The following is a 19452-nucleotide window of genomic DNA, read 5'->3' as shown; positions in this document are numbered from 1 at the left end:
TCACGGGAATTACTTCAAAAATTAATAACTTAAGAATCATCTGTCGGAACAGGGGTTGGTAAAAAGGAAAAAATTGAAACACATGGCAGCCCATGATAGCTCATCCATGCACAAGCTTATAATCTGGACTTATGCATGCTTACTGCAAGCTATGGAACTCAACGAATCTACATGCTCTGTCCCTCTCCTGTCTTCACCTTCACAGGTACATGCATTTTCTTCTACACCAGCTGAAGTATATACTTGGTCATCAGGTAAGATGGTTTCTTCATAGTCAGCTAATGTGTGTTTGATTCCATCAAGTAATGTGGCTTCTTTGCAATAAGCCACTGGTGATTCTCTTCCATCAACATGATATTTTCCTTGGCAATAAGGTGGTCTGCAAAAGCAGCATCTGGAGAATAGGGAGGAGACATAGAAAATACTTGGTGGTTCTCTCTATCATCCTCCATCTTTGATTTGGTCTTTAGGTCCAATGTTTTCAAAGCAAAAACCAGCTCAAAGGCTGCAAGTGTGCAATGGGTTGCCTGTACTGGGGTCAGCAGGTTTTGTAGCTCTTGGAGGGTATGCAGCATGAGAGAGTTTGATCGCTTTAACAGCGAACTCAAAGTTTCAAGCTTTGACTCCATTAATTGTTGTCCTTGCACTATGTTGTGTGACATGATGAAAGAAGAGCTCCCAATCCCTATGGCTTCTTTCATGCTTTGATCTGCAATAAGCATCTGAAAGAACCCAAAGCAGTAGTCAGGCTCAGCAAACCTAGAAAAGCCAGAATATTATGAATCACAAGTAGCTTTAGACACTTTCCCATGTCACTGGGAAAAGGGGATCTTTTCCCTTGTTTTTACTTATAGTATTCAACATCATGAGCTTCTGTGAGGGAGGGACCACATACCTGGTCGGGGGCAAGGAGCAACCACACCGAGCTAGGTATGTGGTCCCTCCCTTGCAGAAGCTCATGATGTTGTTGTAATTCACAATGTGGGAAGTATAGTGAGAATTTGTTGAAAAGTTCTTGTGCGCATCATGCCAGACCATGGCAGACAGCTTCAAAATGGCTTGGCAGAAACATGATAAATTGCAACAGAAAACTCAAGAAGCAAAGGTTCACCTGCATGGTTGCTAGTTGATTTGAAAGCTCCATCTCTGCCTGGTGCATGTAATGCTACAAAGCATCCATTGAAGCTAACTGTGTCTTTGACAACAGGCATGTCACATCATGGCTTATGCAACCATTAAGCTTTTGCACATCAATACCCATTTTCAAGTACACGAGTGTTATAGCTGATGTGGGCCTCCAACCACCTATCCACATAAATGCTGCTTCAAGAGTAGAGGAATGACGCCCTGTAGGAAAAAACTTTAACCAATACCAGAAAACATGCCTCAACACAAAACTCTATTTAGTGGGGGCAAGTAGAAAGAATCAAACACAGTAAAGCCAAAGAATACTTGCATTCTCTTCTTGGCCACCCAAAAGTGGATTCAAATCTCACTCTATCACCTACACACGTATATACAATAGATTCTCTGAAATTTATCATTTTAGCTTGAAGGTTTTACTTACTAGACACAATATGTGTAAACCAAGCTATTAGTCAAGCTGATGAGAGTTTTGGAAAGAAGAGAAATAATATGTGCTAAGAATAACTTTGAGAAACAAGCTAGAGTGTCTGAATGGTTTGAGCAATCAATAAGCCCATCTTGAGGCAATGAAAGTAAGCCATTGAGCGTGTTTAGATTAGTATTCTGTGCATGTTTGGATAGAATGACTACCAACTATGTACTGAAAGTACTCTGTACATGGCTCCCTAATGCAATGAAGGTAAGTCATGCAATATCCAATTCCAATAGAATATTATTAGTGCTTTTTTAATGCTAGCTTAGAGTACATTTGTGTAAGGGAATTCTCCTGGACAACCATCGCTATATGTTTATTATGTTGTCTTTCATAGGATGTGTTGCAGAAAATTTCTAAGTTTTCATTTGCTGAAATGCAGGCCATGGGGACAAATGGAATTGTGAAGGAATGCTTCTTATCGTATGGACTTATGGGAAAAATGGAATAATGAAGGAATTCTTCTTGTTGTATGGGCTTATGGACCTAAGAGTCTCGCAATGGAACAATTCAATACAAGTTAATGCAATCCACAAGCAATGCAACAAATAAAAAGTGTGTGAAGCCTGACCTGAAATAGTTGCAAGCAATCCATCAATGGTGGGGGGAGGTTTGTGGGAGGCTTTGTAGATGCTCACGCAGCCCTTCACAAGCTGCCTGACATGGGAATCAGGGCTCTTGGAGACGAGGGCGAACCGGAGGGCCTGCACCTTGGCCTTCCATTGCAGCCAGACCTGAGTGAGCTGCCATGAGTCCTAGGCTTCCATGGGATCGATTAATGCTCGATGCGACGGATTGCGATGCCGGGCATTGGATGTTGGATGCATGTAGTAGCAGAGCCCCTGCCCCATTGTTAGCCCTCGATTATGCACAGTCTAAATGAATACTCGTGCTGTTGCGAAAATCAAAAGAGAACTCTATTCTCTCTTTCCTTCTTTTAATGTGAAGGTTCGATCACAAAGTATTTTGAGGTTCATGGAAAAATATGCTATTGGGCTCCAAAAAGCCTTACCACAGGCTTCAAAAATTTGTCTTTCTAAGGAGCTTGTACCCCCACTTTGAAGACATGCTCTCTCCTCCTCATCTTTCTACATGTTGCAAGAACTTCTCTTATAGTCTATCTAGATAGTAGATCATATTTGATCATTCTTATTGGCCCAAATGGTGCTAATGTTAATGCCCTGATGGCATTCCATAGGTTTAATATGTCTTCATCCAATACACCTTTGTCCCCAAACAATGCCATCTTCATCATAACCTCTACATTGAGGCCTGCAATTGTAATCCACCCTGTCACGTTCTTTTAGACAAAGCCTGCTTGCAAGGCAATGCCAGAGAACATGGAGAATTGACTCCCAAGATTGATGGCACATGACACACCATACATGGATTTTTATAAACTTATTGGGCCTCTCCTTCATGTTTATCCTTTGCATATACACCTTACATAGAGGGGTGTTCAATTTGTTTATGGAGTACTAGACCACACTTTTCTAGTGCATTTATGCCATATCTTCCAATGTTCCCTAGGGAAGATGGATCTCCACTCCATCTACTGTTGCTTGAGGAACACATCATTCTTCCTGAATTCCAAATGTTTCTTGTGCTTAGCTTGAATCACCTTTTTACCTCTAGCTATGACTTCCCCTTGAATTCCTCTTCGTATGAGTTTAAAATTTCTAACCATCTTCTGAGACTTTTCTTCTCCATGGCTTTGGAATTCTCTAATATCTTTTTTTGGGCCTACCCAATGCTCCTAATGATGATTTTTCCTTAGCATTTAAAATAAAGAAAATAGAGAATAAGGTATTTTGAATTTATTGTTTTGATCCTTTGTACCATTTGACTTCCTTTTCAAGTCTTATATTTCTTGAATATATCTTCTTTGAGTCTTTATATCAAGGTGCTCCTAATTTCCCATCAAGCAAAGTATGTTACAGATGCATGAGGGGTGCATGAGGAATACACTCCCAAGTTGAGTCTAATATGCTTCTTGACATGAGATTCTAGGGCATAGCTACTACTTAAGATGGATGCTTATTGAAACCCAAAACAACTTACTTGTACCAAGCTTCTCAAGAGGATTACCACACAACCTACTTGTACCAAACTTCTCAAGAGGATAAGTTGAGGAGTGTACTAGATAGCCTGCATGAACCAAGCTCAAAGGACTATGCCAGGGGACTATGTTCAGAGGACAATGTGGTGAACAATGAATTACATGAATTTATGCAATGAGGCTAAGTCTCCTCCTAGTGATCTAGAATTGTACACATGCTTTAGTCATTTACTAGAATTTCTTCAAGCTATTTTGATAGAAAAAGATATAGATAATTGCATGTTAGGCTTTAGATTTGCAAGCATTAATCACTACATAAAGGGCGTCATTAAATGTTTTTAGTTGTTATCTTTAAGATAACACACAAATTCATGTGTATCCACCTATAGGTGGTCTGGATCAACTCAAGTTGGCATTGACCATCCCTCTCTAATTGTTGGCCATTGCCCTAGTTACAATGTGGGAAACAAGAGTCCTACTTCACTTCTAGTGTCTTATACCATAATCTAGGCTATGGATCTTCAATCTTCATTAATCTCATTGGATTCATGATGCCAAAATTAGGCCTTTCCTGTGCATGTATTTTTGGTCACTATTGCATGTCACTTGGCTCACAGCATACATAATGTAGAAGATAATCAAATGAATTCCTCCATCATATGCTTAGTAATTAAGTCCCCAACCCAAACACATGCATGTTACTTGGCCTATGATAGATATGAACAATCGTAAAGGAGTGTTATAAACTTACTAGCATATATAGCCCCCAACCCAAACACATGCATGCTCTCTTGATAAGGGCATGCCTAAGCACAAGTTGTTGACATTGGCACCTTTAAATCTCAACAAGTAACCTAACGATCCATTGTTGGTATGTTATTATAAAAGTGTAGTTAACTCATCAATATTCAAGGACTCAAATAATATTCCTAATAATTATCCTGAACATATCTCTTTTAATTTTTTGCATAACATTGATGGCACTCCATCTTTTAATCTTTCCCTATTATTCATTTCAAGCTTTAAGTTTTTCCAACCTGACTTATGATTTGAAAAGTTTTATGAAAGTAATTTGGGTTTTATGAAAATTTTATGAAAGTAATTTCTATGTTTCCATATTGCTTTAACTTTGACATCTCTAGGATTTGGGTTCCTCCTTTTGAGGGTTGTTTGTTTTCTTGGATTTACCCTTCTCAATCTATGAGCTTTTTTCTTTTTACTTCTTTTGTGACTATGTTGCATGAAGTTCTTCCTTATCTTCACTCTTTTCTCCTTGGGCGCTTCTTAGCTCCATTCCTTTACAAAGCACCCACGTTCTTTGCATATAAAGCATGTAACCAAGAAGAGAGAGAATTCTACATTGACTAGCAACTCAATCACATTAGGATCATTGATGCTAGGAGGCATATTCCATGGTGAAACAAGAGTCCTACTTCACTTCTAGTGTCTTATATGATAATCTAGGCTATGGATCTTCAACCTTCATTAATCTCACTGTATTCATGATGCCAAAATTAGTCCTTTCCTGTGCATGTATTTTTGGTCACTATTACATGTTACTTGACTCACAACATATATAATGTACAAGATAATCAAATAAATTCCTCCATCATATGCTTAGTAATTAAGGTCTCATGCTAAAAATCTTGAAAACACCCAAATTCTTTAGAATCAAGCAACTACAGCTCCAATTTTACTACTTGGAAGCCTAGATCCCTTAGCAACTTTGCTAACTCATTCAATCTTAGGTAAATAAGCTTGCTTTTGCTCACATTAGTCACAACCCCAGATAGCTCTAGAAAACTTTCATACACTTTCATCAAATACATCTACTAGTTGCCTCTCTACTTGCGCAATATTGGTAAGTTATTGTTGGTAAAGAATTGGGAGACCAAGTGTCTTCTTAATGGTATAGGAAACCCCTTGCTTACTCCATGTTGCATCTTCAAATCCAAATTCCTAAGCAAAGGGTTGGTGATTATGGTAGCGATGAGTAATTGAAACCACTTGTCTGCACTAGCACTCAGCAAATTGAAACCACCACAAGCAAAGTTTGTTGCACTGATTGAAGCTGAATGATCATCTCATGTCTCGATGACATCAAAGTTCCTAAATTCAAAAATCAAGTGTGCTCAAAGAAGTATTCGATAAGATAGAATCTTCAATAGCATAAGACAAAAAATATATCTACCTCCAAAACATGAACTTTGAAAGTGAATTAAATGACCACCATTGTAATATTCCGCATTGAGTAAATAATTGGGACTAATCGAATTTTTTAAATAAAAAATTTCCCCCCTTATCCCTCCAGCCGACTGATGAGCTGGAGGGGGAGGGAAATAGAAGGAGCTTTAAGCTCCTTGGTGGAGCCTATGGAGGGAGGGAGGACATGCATGTCGACACGCAAGAAGAGAAGATCCCCCTCCCTCCACTATTTAAACGAGGGGAGGGGGCCGCTGTACAGAAGGAGGCTAGGCTGTGAGAGAAGAGGCCAAGTAAGACAAGGGGAAGCGCTGCCATATCTCCGAGCTGAAGGGAGCAAGACGAATCGCCACTGCCACGCCGACATCTTCCCTCCACCACATCACCATCGACTGTCGCAGTCCATCCAGTCCCGCCGTTCTGCTGAATAAGCTTTCCCCCCCACGTGGAAGCTTTAGAAGCTTCCTGGGTGGAAGCTTCTAAAAGAACCTTCTTAGCCCCCTTTCACCCCCCCCCCCCCCCCCCCCCTTATGTTTTTCTTTAAACCCCCTTTTTTTCCCCCTCCCGGGTTTTTAAATCCCCCTTAAGGCCTTGTTTTCCCCCCCCTCCCGGGTTTTTTTAAATTCCCCCCTAAAGCCTTGTTTCCCCCCCTCCCGGTATAACCTCCCCCCCCCCTCTGGGTTTAAAATTTCCCCCCTAAGCCCCCTTGTTTCCCCTCCCGGTTTTAATCTTCCCCCCTAAGCCCTTGCCCTTTTCCCCTCCTCATAGCTCTTTAGACTATTCAAGTCACACCCATAGGCCTACTTTGTCCGTAGGCTACCTTGCAGACTTCCATTCCCTTGCATTAATTCCTTCACTCACTTTTTAGATCTTCTTGTGCAAGTGCTCTCTTAATTGAGCTTTGTGTTCTTAGTTTTATCAAACAAGCTGGTGACCACACACTCCCATGTCCTAAAAATCCAATTCTTCATCATGGCCTCGTATGGTATTCCGTAAGGGAGAAATAGTCGTGAGATAAAAGATAGGGAGGGAAGTAGAGGGAGTGAAAAGAGGGAGTGAAGGAGGAAGAGTGGGGAAAAGGTAAAAGAAAAGGAAGGAGAAGACGGTGGAATTCCAAGAAGAAAAAGGAAAAGGCTATCTCACATTCGAACTACGATGCCGCCGAAGAAAGTCAGAGGTGTAGTTGCGGGAGGGTCATCTCCCGGTATCCATGTGGATATCTCACCTCAAAGCCAGGTTTTTCTTCTTGGTGTTAATTCGGTTTTAAGTCAATCATGCAAAGAAAAATTGTTAAGGATAGATATATTTGTTCGAGTTATTTTTAACAAAGGAGTTAGCTTATGAATGACAATGTATACAAATTAGCTTTCTTCAAATTGCATCAAGCATTATAAAATTATAGGCAAGATTAACCATTTACTATAGTAAAATATTCCTAAAGAGTAGAAATTATATCTTGCACCATTAGTATTATTCCTTTCGCAACGAATCATGGTAAAATGGCTAAATTCATGAAAGGTTTCTTTCGATGCTCAAATTACTAGGGAGTTATCTTTGCTAGTTGCACATCTTAGCAAGGCAACTGTTGTTATTTGGCATGAGTTCATCTTTAAAGAAAACGGAAGTTAAATGTTAGGAATTAACAAGTATAAAAATTAGATATACGAACTCATTTGGAAAGAAAATGTAATGGGGAATTGCTGGATGACACTCTATTAACACTTTTCCCCTGCTATTTGAGGACTTGGGACTAATAAAGTGTGTATACACCAATTTCTCAGCTAGGCCTTTTTGTCCCAAGAAGTATTGTCGTCTTTGTATCATCTTGGCATTATGCTATATGCCAAATTAAACTGTATTGATTGGGAAAGTTAATTGTCACAAGGATAGTAAAACCGTGACAAGACGAGTAAGATTACCTTCCAAAAGCTAACCAAACCAATCTAAACATAGAAACATTCATACCCTAAACACTTGACTACTTTCCTTACCGTAAGGACAATAATTTCATAAAGATAAGAAACTAGGGTTTGTCCCTAAATGAAGAAACCCTAGGCATGACATACGTCAGCTTAAAGAATCTAAACAGATTATTCCATCGCAGGACTTGCGCAACATGTATGAAATCATTTTGTGATTGATTCACAAGGAGAAAAGGGAAAAAAAAACCCTCATCAAGGACGGCAGATCCTTACGCAAGTTATCTTGCAAAAAGACGTAGTTTTGGATATCCTTCTAAATAAGGAAAGTTGTAAAATAGAAACTAGCATATCTAAGGTACCTTAGGGTTAACCAAGTTGGGTATACCCTACACCAGAATATAAGGGATCTTGCCAAGTTACAAGACATCTTGAGAACGACTGCTGATACACTCAAAAAGGAAAGAACACTTCCTTAGTAATTTGCCATACAACTGGGTTGATTAATGGAAATGTTTGTGCTTGCTAGAGATTTTAGGGCTCTGTTTGAATTATGAATTACAAATTAAAAAAAGTACCTATACTTCAGGTTAAAGGCCTGAAGGGAGAGGCAGCTTCAGTTACCCCCGACTGCCTGCCTAACCCTAACCAAGGGGGTTGTTGACCGCGCCAGGAACGTGGACCGAACCCGTTGCAAGAGGTCTTTCCGTTAAGCTCTACTTGGTGTAGGAGGATGCTTGGGTGCCAGGGGGGGCTCTGGCCATAAATCCCTCGCCTTCCGGGTCCTACACAAGAGGCTAACGTGATTCGGGATTGGATATCGAGGCCCGCATACTAGTTGACGAGCGGAAGCTTGGAATAGTGATCCCTGGAGATTACTGGTTAGCCTTCTGGCAAATTATGGACAAGCCTACAGGTCGAACTCCTTGTATTTCAAAGATAAAATGATGAAATGTTAAAATAACTTGCTTGATGTTGTTTTTTTCTATGTCATGTGATAAGATTACGTGAAGGAACCAGTGCTTAACAAGGTTAATTAAAGAAGCTGATTGTTATATGTCAAATTAATGTGTTAGATAATTATATAACTAAAACAAACCGAGGAAAGTGTGGAGGATGGGCCATGGGTCCATCCTATGGATGGGTGGTCCCGGTTAGCCGGGAACTTTTCTCAAAAATCTCGAAGAACAGCGGAATGATCATCATCATAAAAAAGAATAACGAGAACGATGACCTAGGGTTACGTCTTACCCAATTTATGTTGTTTTAGGGGAACAGAATGGGACTATGCCTTATGGCAGAGAGGTTGAGCTTTGGATCCCTCTCGTTTTCCATTCTCCTTGAACCAAGTGCAGCGTGAATCCGCTTCGGACCTGGCGTTTCTGCGTAAAGTAGTTCGCTCGGGTCTAACGCTAGTTGTTGTTAGCTAATGACCCATTAGGAAAACCCTAATTCCGGTCGATCCTAAGTGGGAACGGCCAGGATACTTCCACTATGTAGCAGACGCAGGAAGAACTAGATCGCAAAACCCGTAACATTCCATGGGAGTGCCGGGCGGAGCTTTCTAGACATCCTTTCCGATGGACTGCTAAGACGTGTCCTGGATGATAGTAGGGGACACGTTACAACCATGTTGACAAAGGAATGATAGACTATAAATGTACAAGTCACAATAGCTCCATAAATCCACAATGTCTAAGACAAGCAAAAGCATAACTGAAGTTACAATGATCTTCATTCAATATTGGCCCCACTGGCACACCTTGAGCGTGAAGATTGTAGCAGAGTTTCTCAAAAGATACAACCAACCTATGCTGCCTTTGAATAATTTGTTGTCAACAAGCCTATGGATGTATGGTACGTTCCAAACTCTGGATGAGGTTGCACAGCTCAGCAATTTGGAGGCAACAATCTAGAGGCAATCAACATATACATCAAGAACTGCATCCTTCTTGCTCTGCAGCTTCGCACCATCTGGTTGCACATAAGAAGGTGAATGACCTTGGCACTTGGTTCAAAGAGAGTGAGAAGTGGAAGATAATAAAATGTCAATCCCCTTGCCGATAAGGCATCATCTCACATTAGCCCCCCAAAAATGAAGTTGAGCCTCATATATATCCTACTGAATTTGGAGGATCATGTATTAATAACTCCATCTAATGTTTAGAAAAGCTACCCAAATTATTAGGTCCATCTAGCCATAGATGATTGGTCATCATGATTGAGGTATTCTCACGTTCCTTGATGGGATTTATTTTACTTATCTAATTAGCAAAGGTACCATACTATTACAACATAAAAAAGTAGCTTCCTTTTATTATCATGTTACATAGGGTCCATTAACACAACATCTAGCACATGACAAACACTTTGGAAAACAACATTCTATTGCACAAAAGATAATATATAAAAACACCATTCCATGAAGTAGTATAAAATCCATCTCCCTACTACAGAGAAAACAATTGTCTAGCCTAGGATATGAGCTTCCAACCCCATAAGATTGGGTTGTATGTGATTACACTACTTCTGTCAACAACACAAAGTAGGGAACTTATTAACTTAGAGCCATGATAAGCTTTCCTCAGCATTACAGGTATCCTATATAATAGGGTCACTTGGCCTTTTGCCTTCTCAAGCCATCATGTAATCAAAAACACCTATCTCCTAAAAGATCATGGGATCCCAACCCACTAGTGAGTATTTTGGCATCTTATAGGATGCTAAGGCATATTGGGATGGAAATGCCAATGGCTTGAACTACAATGATAAAAATTTTGTCCAATTGTTCCATGAAAAATAATAATTTTAGAGAATAATTTCAAAATATTTGTTATAATTAGACAAAATGATAATTTCATAGAGTAATTTTAAAATATTTGTAATAATGTTTTTTGGGGCCATAAATATAGTCATTGGGATATGATCTTCACAAGTATATATGAATGGTCTTGCTAAAAATTCATGTGTCTATTATTTCTAAGGGTAGAGAAGGGATATGATAGTGCTCATGAATTTTCTTGAGTTGTTCCAAGATTTTTGGGAGCTTTGAATTACCTCTAAGGCTTGACTTATAGGAATAAGGACTAGAGCAAGTTAGGAGGGATTAGAGAGTAGCATAAATAGACTTGTCATGGATATTACACTTGATGTTTGTTATAACCACAAGATGATACTAGCCAAATAGGTGCCTATAGGAGAAGTTGCTACACAAGATTGTACACATCATAATTTTTGAATTGCCAAATGCATAGCATGATTGAAATCCTCATGGAGAGTACATTAAGATCCTCTAGGGGTTCAGCCTCTCTTGTAGAGATTCAAACCTATGGTTTTTTACCCAACATGGAAGGTTTAAGATGTATATGAGAGAATAGCTCAACATGCTTTCCTCCCCTCCTTGCTTTTTATAGTACTCTATTTTAATATTGGCCTTGTTGAGCATGTTCTTAGCACAAAAAGCATGCTTTTCTTTTAGCTTTCTTATTTTTTCTCAAAAGATAAATTCAAAAATTTTCCAATCTTAACTCCTCTTGTGTTTTCCTTTTATTATGATGCACTTTCAATGTTCCATTGAGAATTTGCAAGAGTTTCTACATTGTTTGAATTATTTCACCTACCTTTGAGATTGGTGAGAATTTGATATGCTCCCATCGATACTTTTCTATGGAATTTCTCAACTTCAAACCCTAATAAAATGAGAATATCCAATGAGGATTTCTTTGTTTTGGAGCACTAGTTCTTTGTAAAGGTAATATACTTCCACCCTTGTAAGGCTATTTAGGTGTAGCCTTCTTGTTATTCAAGTCACCTCATAGTGAACCTAAAAGTAGCTTCCCATCTATCATGTTGCAAGCTTCCACATAGAGCTAGCTACAATAGTTGGCAATCACTAGAATTCTTGGTACTTATATTTTTGTGTTAAGACATGAAGTTTATAAGTTTAGTGCTAGTTTGAAAGGTGATAATATTTCATCATACAACTAGCAATGTAGTTTGCTTTATTTTCTATAGCCACATGTTTTGGGCAATGCAATTTAGCTTTTTCTCAATATGGCTACACGCTTTGCCTTGGTGGTTATTTTTTCCCATGTGCACTTCCATGACCAATATGGTCATGCACTTGGTAATGTGCTTTCCTTTTTAATATGGCTATCTAATTTTCATGATGGGGTATATATGATTGTGTGGTTTTCTTGCCATGCACTTTGAATGTTTGCTCTTGTTGCTCATTTGGACAGTAGGGAATATGATGTTAGTGTGTGGAGTTTCTATTTAATCCATTGGTGCAATATGCTTTTTTCTCACTAATATAATCATGAGCTTTGCAATAAGATGGATGTCATGGCCATGATATATACTTGGTCAATGTGGCCATGTACTTTGCTCAACATTGTAAGTGTTATTGTTTCTAAATGCAATGACTCTGTTGTTGGGGCCACATAGTTTGTGTTATTCATGTGTACTAAACATCTTTCTTTTAATTTTCTTTTTTTTAATTGTGATTACCTTTCAACAATTGTGGTCTTGCTTTTGTGTCAATGTGAAAAGCTTAGATATGAGTAAGTATTATACAAATGTAAATGTCTAATCAATGAATATTTATTTACTAATTATACCTAGAAAATCATGAGTTCCAAGTTAACTTGATAGAATATCTATAATTCCCTAGTTAGAGGATAGTACTTGCTAGTTATGACTAGTAAAAAGTAAAATTTTCTAATTAGGTTGATATTATTACTAGTTATACAATAACTTGCTAGATAATGTTGCTAGATAGGGCTTCAATTTTCTAGATACTATCTAGGAAAAGGATGCTACTAGTTAGAAGAGACTAGTGATGGCAAAATTATCTAGTTATAACTAGGAAATTCTACATTCTTCCTAGTTTGGTTAGTAATCTTCCTAGTTATAATGTGAACTTTCTATATAGTAAGTGGTTTAGAGTTTCTTGTGACCTTTGTCCTTACCTTCTCGAAACCATCATTATCAACTTGAATTGAGAAATAGAGAATTGTGATAAACATCATCTTTATCTTATCCTCATTGTACCTTTAATTCCCTATTACATTAAAGTAGGGAATCACATCCTTATAATTCCTTATGTAGGGATTTTCAAAGGAATGTGGGGAATGCTCTATATTCCCTATTATAAGATGTAGGGAACGTAGGGACTTTCAAAGGAATGTAGGGAATGCTCTATATTCCCTATTATAAGATGTAGGGAATGCAATTTCCTAGTTATAGATGGGGAATACGTACTTGTCTACATAGGAAATATTGGAGAATTTCCTATATTTCACCAAATTGCCTATGTGGGGAACGATTGAAAGTTCCTTGTGCATCTTGCCAATCCGTCTTCAATCCCATAGGCTACGTTCGATCTTCAAGAAGCTCTCCCAACTCATCTTGAAGTGCAAGATCAGTCACCTGCAAAAATAACTCCACTTTCTCCGAGTTTAGGGCTCTTTATTCAAGTGTATCCAACTGATTGTAGTGTTCTTCAAACTCATGCAATAACTCGGAAGCAATAAGTTCTTTATTAGGCTGATAGACCCACTCCTTGAATGCCTTCCGAGTAGCGATGCCATAAAATATTCATCTTTAAGCGCCTTCTTGAAGATGTTCCAATTTGAATCTTACACAAATAAATCATTCACTCTAACCTGCAAAGTAGGCATGACAACTCGTAAGAAATAATTGCTCCAGTTGGTAGGAACACCAAGAAAGCGCATCTGACTTTAAAAAGTTTTAAGATAAGCTGAGACATTCCGGCCATCAAATAATTTACGTTCACTTACCACGGCCTTGATTGCTTTGGTTGCTCCATGTGTATACTCTTGTTCTTGATGTAGCATATGTTGTTGATCCAATTGTTGTTGATGTAGCTGCTACTGTTGCTGCATAGATAACTGCATCTATTGATTTTGTATCATAATAGCCAAAGATACAGTTTGCAATAGATTCTTCATCTCATTGATTGAAAAGGATGAAGCGCTTGATGATGAAGTGGGTGGAGTATTTGAAGAATCTCCCATCTTGCCAATCAAAGTGACGCTTTCACGTCGGGTTCACTAGATGTGACTCGGTAAAACAAGCGTGCGGGGTATCGTGAATGTCCCTCGTCACAGGGACACTTTGAGATGGGAGCTTCCCATTATTAAAGTTCTTGAGATAGGGTAAAAGCTACATCACATCATACTAAAGCATGAATTTGGAACTTCAACACTTCAACAGCTTAAGCATTACATTTAAGCTTCCAAAGTAGAGATTTATATTAAAAGTTAGATCAACAAATATCACATCTTCAAAACTCTTCATTGAGAGACCTTTTCATCTTGAAGATATTCCAATTGATGACAAGGATATTAGACCATGCTGAATTCGGAATTCAAAAATATATCATGGGTGAAATAGTAGGGGAATCACCCTTAATTCTCCATCTATTTGTCAAATTATGAGGAAGCTTGTATAAGCTTTTGAGCTGCTACAACTTCTGTCTCTCGCAGATTGTTATACTCCACGTTCAACAACTTTGTCACCATCGGTTCGGCGAGCTCGGGGAGGAATGAAGGAGAGCTTTGTGATGACACAATTGCGTGAAGAAGAAACAGACTGGGAAAACAGTCAGGATGTGATTACGTGTCTTGTTTGTTTCCGTTGTTGATACTGCAGGTTCGTCGAGGATGTGATTACGTGTCTTGTTTGTTTCCATTGTTGATACTGCAGGTTCGTCGATCTTCATCAGCTTTCATCGTGTTTCTTCAGTTCGCCGTCGTCGTTCCCTTGTCTTTAGCTTGCTATGCTCAAAGTTCTTCACCTTTTTCACCCCACGTCGGCAGCAAAAAAGATGGCTTAAGCGAACTTTATAACAACATAGTGATGAGGCCAGAGAAGCAGACAAAGTACTAGGGTGGTAGTTGTGGCAGTGTCTTGTGAGCGATCTCAGATTGTCAGGAAGACGTTTTACGCTTCAGCGCCACCTCCATCATCGCTTGAAACAAGAAAGCAGCAGCAAGGATCAAAAGACCCAACAGTCGAGTCGCCATGGTATGATCAATGTGATGTGTAGATTGCTGGTAAGCGCTTCAAGGACTCCTATGCGAATCTCGTTGTCCAATTAGGCAAGGTAGCTCTGAAGGGAATTCTTCGATCGCAGACGAAGGAACAAGATGAAATCTGAAGGAAGTCCAGCATCATCGTCACTACTCGTCCTCCGTCACATCTGTCACAGCAGCATCGATCATCGTCGGCTTTCCTCTTTTTGTACTCTACACCATCGGCAACTTCAGGTCTTCTTCTCAATTTCGTTGTCTCGACGATGACTAGCGATTTTGTCTTCGACTGTAGCTTCTTCTTCAACGTTTCCTTCGTCACCTCCCGTGCCTTCCTTGACGTCAATATTGCCCCCCCCCGTCACCTCCCGTGCCTTCCTTGACGTCAATATTGCCCCCCCCCCCCCCCCCCCCCCCCCCAAGCCTTCTTCTTTCCGTTGTTTTTATAACTGTTTGATGTCTTGCAAGCTTACGAAAAAGCTAAAAAAGCTTTGATCCAAATTTAGTTCAAATTTCTTTGTCTTAAGGCATCCAAAAAAATCATTCATCTCTGAATGGCATCTTAGATTATGTCATCATGCCTAACTTTTTGAGCGTTACGCTTTCCATGCACCTTAAAACTTCACAAAAGTTATGATAGCCATAATAGCAATCATTGATATTTTGTAATCTCAATTCTTTACCCATCTCAGCTAAACTGGGGCCTTTTTTTTTCTTTAAAAAAATGGCTTAAGACTTTAGTAGTCGTGAGCCGCACTTTGCGAACTGATCCAATCTCAGCATTACTAGCATTCCTTTCAACACTGACTTCACTAACTTGTATTTCTTAATCATTTGTTGGAGCCATATCTCCATGTAGTATTGTGATGCCATGAGCAAGTATTCGACTCCATATCCCTTCACCTTTTGTGATATCTTGCCATTCCCAAACTTTACTAAGAGCTATAGCCACCCTTTTGTGGGTTTAACAAGTAACAAATTATACCTCAGCATCTTTAATTTGTAGAGGAGAATTACAAATTACTATCTCAAGATATAAGGAAATTTTGTGCAGGGGCATGTTTTCAATTGCCCAAGGTAGCACATTAGTAAGTAGAACATGATCACATGAATTTATGCCCCATGCTTGTTGGTCAAGCTTGCAAGAGATTACTCGAGGTAGTCGCATGTATCAGCTTTACCATCGCCTCCTCTTACTAGCAACATCCGAATTACAAGTCACAAAGGATCAATATTGCAATCTTTTCCTCAATTCTTGAGTCAGAAACTTGTTTTTCCACGCATTGTGCCCTAATTAGGAACGTGATTTGGAAGAGAATGTCGTGCCCAATCACTCGTGCAATTTGCAAATTAAAATCCATGCTATGCAATCAATCAAACGATGTTCCAAAAAGTTATGAATGCATTGAGAAATTTGTGCCTAGTCTAACTACATGTGCTCGTGCATCATGCAAAAGCAAAAGATACACACAACAAAAAATAAATCCCTAATGACATTGACTTAAAAGTTTAAAATCATGGCAGAAAATTCTGCCCTTAGTTTTGCAGTGGTAGATGCGTAGTGTCACGACAACGTTGCGATCGTTGTTAACAGGGTGAAAACTGCAATTTGAACTAGAAGAGGAAGAAGGAGTGATCTGGGAGATTCGTGAGCAGGTGTCCTGAAGTTTTAGCCCCCAGCCAACGGAGCCATTAGATTTGGGTTCCAAGCAAGAAAGAAGGAGCTGTTATTTCTGATCCACGTTTTTGTTCTACGAGGGAGCTCCAGGAGATCTAATGCCTTGAGATGCTTCTGACTAGTGCTAGACAAAGGATTTCAGGTTCTATCAATACATATTGATTTGATTCATTGTTCTTTTTCATCATTATGTTTATCTCTTGTGTATTCTTTATCTTCTCTTCCATCTCCTATCTCTACTTTCTTCTATCTCTAATCCCCGGTGGATTCGACCTTTCGACAAAAACCCCTTCGACATGGTGTGAAAAAGCATGGAATGCATCATCATTAGACTTTCTTATTGATCAAGAGAGTCAATGTGATTCGAGTCATTAGTGCTAGTGTGAGTGGCATGGATTATCCAGAAATACTAGATTTTTTGACAATTTAGCTTATTTTAGATATAATGGATATTATTTATTGTACAAATATGAAAAATTTAAAAAAACGTCTAGATCAGGATGGCATGCAAAAAGTAAGTTTCTTTTTCGGTCAGTTATGAGATTTTTCACAAAAAAGACATATTGGTGAAATCGCGCGCGTTGCGATCGCTGTTGACAAGCTGAAAACTGCACTTTGAATTGGAAGAGGAAGAAGAAGTGATCTGGGAGATATGTGAGCATGTGTCCTGAGGTTTTACCCCCCTTCGGGAGCCAACGGAGCCATCAGATTTGGGTTCTGAGTAGTAGAGGAGGAGCTCTTGTTTCTTATCCACGTTTTGTTCTATGAGGGAGCTCCAGGAGATCTAATGCCTGGAGAGTGCTCCTAGGTAGTGCCAGACAAAGGATTTCAGGTTCTGTCAATACATACTGATTTGATTCATCATGCTTTGTCATCATTGTGTTTACCTCTTGTGTATTCTTTATCTTCTCTTCCATCTTCTATCTCTACTTCCTTCTATCTCTAATCCCCGGTGGATTCGACCTTTCGACAAAAACCCCTCCGACAAGGTCTAAAAGTTACGACCATTTTTTTGTATCGAGATCACTATGGACAAGGTGCAGACCACTCTTAGAGGATAGGCATAGAAATCCAATTGTAGAATTCTTTGGTACTTTTCTTCCACAAATCTTAATATCCCATCTCAAAGAGGGATTTGTCCCCTTCCATTTGAATAAAAAATTGTAACATGTCCACTTGCTATCTTCATGACACGTCTTAGTAGTCCATCGGAAAGGATATCTAGAAAGATCCGCCTGGCACTCCCATGGAATGTTACAGGGTTTGCGATCTAGGACTTTCTGCATCTGCCACGTAGTGGAAGCATTCCGGCCGTTTCCACTTAGGACCGACCTGAAGTAGGGTTTTCCCTATTGGTCATTTCCTAACGGCAACTAGCGTCAAACCCGAGCGAACTACTTTACGCAGAAATGCCAGGTCCGAAGCAGATTCACGCTGCACTTGGTTCAAGGAGAATGGGAAACGAGAGAGATACGAAGCTCAACCTCTCTACCATAAGGCATAGTCCCATTCCGTTCCCCTAAAATGTTAGAAGATGGGCATAGAAACCCAATGTAAGCAAGGGAGTATAAGGGCAGTTGAGTGTGAATAGCCCTAGGGGTAGGGGAAACCCTAACCCTAGCTGGCAAAGGGCTATATAAACAGCCTATGGGTCACTATCAAAGTGTGAGAGAGTGTACCCAAGTTGTACTCTAAGCAACTTAGTAAGCAAGATTTCATTCTTGTACTTTGAGCTCTCTTCTCCCTCCTGTGCACACATTCTACTGCTGCAAACTCTGATTCTCAACATGGTATCAGAGCCATCTCTGATCTTCTCAGCTTCCCTCAGTATCAGTTATCACTAAGTGCACATGAGCTACCATTTTCTTCATCCTATCCTTCTTTCCTCCATAGCTGCCTACAACCTACCTCCATTGGAGGACTTGAGGAGGACAAAGGAGGCCATATTAGCGTGAGCTTTCTTCTGGAGATCTTTTTCCCACATCAGGGCCCAGCTCCTTGTCAGTTCAAACCCTGACATTGTCCACGTGTGAGGCCAGCATTGTCTAGATCTCAGAAACGGTGCAGTTTCTGACAGCGTGGCGTCTCTTGACCTGGCGCGGGCTGCATGCGGCACAATCTCAGCCACCACCATAGGGCTTTGATAGCCCCCCAAGTGAGCTATCCTCAACTAAGAGGGCTCTGAGAAATTCATCCTCTGATGGCTACTACAAGCCAAACTCTAACTGTGTTATTTTGGGCAGCCATAGCCAAGAAGCTCCAATCTTGACATTTTGTCATTTTTACACTCTGAGCTTCATTAACAGTGATTCTAATCACTAAAGCAGAGTCTCTGAAGGCCATTCCAGATTTCTAAAGCTCTTGGGCATGCTCAATGGACATCACCAAGCATCGGGAAGCCAACTTCCAACCGGGTTCCATTCAAGCACTTCACCAAGCTTGACAATAGTGTTTTTTTAACACTAATCATGAATCATCAGGTTAATTGCTTGCTGGGCATTCACTAAAACCCAGTGATTTTTTTATTCCTCTTCATATATCGTTGTAAGGTTATGTGTAAAATTAACACATAGACCATCATGCACTAGAAGTGTATTGCATACCGTGAGTGACTTTGTCTCAAGTACATTGGTCAGTGAAATCAATAGCATGAGTGTCATTGTACTCTCCTCGGAATCATCAGCAACAAGCATTGAGATCATAGACAAACCGTGTCCAACACAAGCTTCATCCACTAAGCCGTACCACAAGGAGGAGCCTGAAGTCCAGTCTAGGTTTACTTCATTAAAACCTAAAAAGACCATAAACCTCGGAAGAAGCTTGCACATAAGAAAGAACCACCAAAGTCATACTTTGAAATATTACACTTATATGATTTTCAACCTTTCTCTTCATTGCAACTTTGACTTTACTTTGTCTAA

The 19452-nt window shown here is 39.6% G+C and overlaps 1 pseudogene; it reads right to left on the bottom strand.

Annotated features, from left to right (window-relative positions):
- Positions 1–278: 278 nt before the first annotated feature.
- Positions 279–19452, bottom strand: part of LOC148041221 (transcription factor TGA2-like) — a 36209-nt pseudogene continuing 17035 nt past the window's right edge.

Source organism: Lygodium microphyllum, chromosome 1, assembly GCF_053477565.2.
Source record: "Lygodium microphyllum isolate KBCC chromosome 1, Lygodium_microphyllum_v1.1.10, whole genome shotgun sequence".
Classification (NCBI taxonomy): Eukaryota; Viridiplantae; Streptophyta; class Polypodiopsida; order Schizaeales; family Lygodiaceae; genus Lygodium; species Lygodium microphyllum.
Note: the sequence above shows the minus strand (reverse complement) of the source record. Positions and strands in the feature narration are given on the sequence as shown.